Here is a 2,799-nt window from a genome sequence, read left to right on the forward strand (position 1 = left end):
TTTTTTGTTTGTTTGTTCAGAGGGACCAGTAAAGGGTCCAAGTTCAAAGAATTGGAATTTTCTGTCAATTCTTTAATGGTTCAGGCTTCACAGGGTTAAAAAGACAGTCCCTCCAGTGTCTCCAGATTTTTGACTGGAAGCGTATAGCACAAGGTCTAATATTACTTATGGTCATGATGAGGGTGTTCTTTGAAGCATTTAATCTGCAGATGAACCCGAACATGAGTGAGCGTATGCAAGCCTGAAGAGTGTTAATTCTGAGGGAAACAAACAGCTCACTAGCACTCGTCCACCTGGGCTTTTTTAGAAGCACTCTCAGAGCGTCATTGTATGCCACCTGCGGCTTTCTCATACTGGCCCTTTTATAGTTTGACCAGAGATGTGCCGTATACAGAGGGGTGCAAAATGCTTTAAATAGAGTCACCTTGACTTCCTCTGTACACATGGTAAACTTCCGAGAGAGAGTGTTGGCTTGGCCATATACCACACGACACTGCCTGTAAATATCGGCGTCATCTGACATGTCCTCTGAAATTATATGCCCCAGATATTTTATCTTACTAGCACACATGAGCACAGCATTTGATAGATAAAAATCAGGGAATTTTTGGTATTTGTCTTCTTTTGTCCAGGAAATCATAATCAAGCTTTTTTGTGCATTAAATATGATGTCATAATCTAGCCCATAAGATGAACAGATGTACACAGACAGGGGGCATCCTTGCCTTACTCCACAATTTAAAAAGTATCTTGGAGATGTATCACCAGAAAGTTTTATTCAACTATTACTGTTGGAATATAATGTTTGAACTGAGTTACAGAAAAATTGATCAAAGCCAAACTTTTTTAGAGCTGTGATGATAAAAACCATGCTCCAGAGAGTCAAAGGCTTTATAAAAATCTAAAAACAGAATAAAGCCGTCATCCTGCACAAGTTCTGGGTGGTCTATAATATCCAGAATTAATCTAAAATTATTTGAAATGTGACGATTCTGCATGAAACCAGACTGACGCTCATCAATGACCGCATCTAAAACAAGGTTCAACCTGTTTGCAAGAATTAGTGGAAGTACCTTATAATCAGAATTTAATAAAGAGATTGGTCGCCAATTATCTAGGAGCAAGTGATCCCAAGTGACCCCTAACAGGGTGGGGGGGACGGCACCCTTGTTAATGCTCTCTTTAAAAGTTTCAAGAAGAAATGGGGCTAAAGCATCAGAGAACTGCTTAGAGAACTCGGCAGTCAGGCCGTCAGTCCCAGGAGATTTATTAAGTTTTAGAAGCGTGATCGCATCTGTGACTTCACTTAGAGAGATATCCCTATCACAAAACCCTCCATCAGCCTGACTCACCTGAGAGACATTAGTAATTGAACTAAAAAAAAGTGAAGGCAGCTTGAGAACAATATTTGGAAGAATAAAGTTAACTATAAAAATCTGAACAATATTTGACTATAATGTTTTGGATTGGAGTTTCTCAAGCCTGAAAACATAAGCTGAGTTCTGCTCTCCTTCTTCAAGCCACCTCCTACGAGGTTGGACAAACGTACCCCCAGCTTTTCTTTTATAAATCTCATCTAACTTGTTCTGCAACACAACCAAATCAATCTTATCAGTTTCATTGAGAGTTTCAATAGCTTTAGGAGTAGGGCTGTCAGATTTGTCGCGTTAAAAACGCGTTAATTTGACATGTGCGTGACGGTGACAATTTTGTTGACGCATTAATCGTGGATTTTCTCATACGTGCCTTTCCATACCGCGCGCGCAGGCGTCCCTCATCGCCCTCTAACTCTCCGGCTGCTCTCACTGGATCACGGGCGGGTCTCCAATCACCGAGCTGCTAGCTAGAACCGTCCCGGCGCCCTAACCCGGCTCCGGTTCGCGTCCAGTACCACGTCTGGTGGTGTTGTGAAAAAATGTTGAATCCGATGGAAGAGCAGACACATCTTAAGATTAACACAAGTGTTTAATAACAAGATCAGAATGATACATGCGGTGCACCCGAGCGTGCAGGGAAGCTCTGTTAGAGGGTTCCGCCGAACTGACGGGACCCAAGCGTTTTATAGGGCTGGTCAAACCACCTTCAAAGCAATGGTCAGGACATGTCACATGGCGTGACCTTCTTGGGTGATCATTATCTCAGAGGCCTCTGCTTTCTCCATTTGTCTCGGTGTCAACATGTTATTTATGCCTTTACATCCCTCGGTTAGGGAGGATGTCATGTAAGGAACCATTTGGGAATGTTTACATTCAATCAGCATCCTGCCCTCCTGCTGGGGACGGTATATTGTGAACCCTTTCATCTTAGCTTGGGAAAAGAAGCAGGAGAAGGCACTTGCATTCGTTCCTAAAAGGTGAAATGATCATCTGTAGGCTTACTATTAATTATTTATTATTTTATCTTTCTGTCGTCATCTCTCTTTATTTCTCTTCAAGCCGTACCTGAATGGTCAAATACGCGTTGCGCGCGCCCACGAACAGAATGGGATTGGGCAGAGCGCAATGTGTGTGTGGGGGGGGGGGGGTGCTCTGAAGTGCGCAGCAGTAGCAGCAAAACATGAGCCGAGTAAAGACAGAAGAAGAAAGCACCAAGTGAAACAACAACGGTTGGAATGGTTTTGAAATGGATAAAGAGGAAAATTCCACAGAGGACAAGTAGATCTTCATCTGCTGATGCACTTTTTTAAAGTTACTTTTTAGTTTATAACTTTTCATGGTGAATTTCATTTTTCTCCTAAGTGTGTTTAAATCATCTTTTCCTTTTGGGCTTTCCCTTCAGGGACTCCACAGCCAATGAGTT

This window comes from Oryzias melastigma, linkage group LG11 (genome assembly GCF_002922805.2).
Source record: "Oryzias melastigma strain HK-1 linkage group LG11, ASM292280v2, whole genome shotgun sequence".
In the NCBI taxonomy this organism is placed as follows: domain Eukaryota; kingdom Metazoa; phylum Chordata; class Actinopteri; order Beloniformes; family Adrianichthyidae; genus Oryzias; species Oryzias melastigma.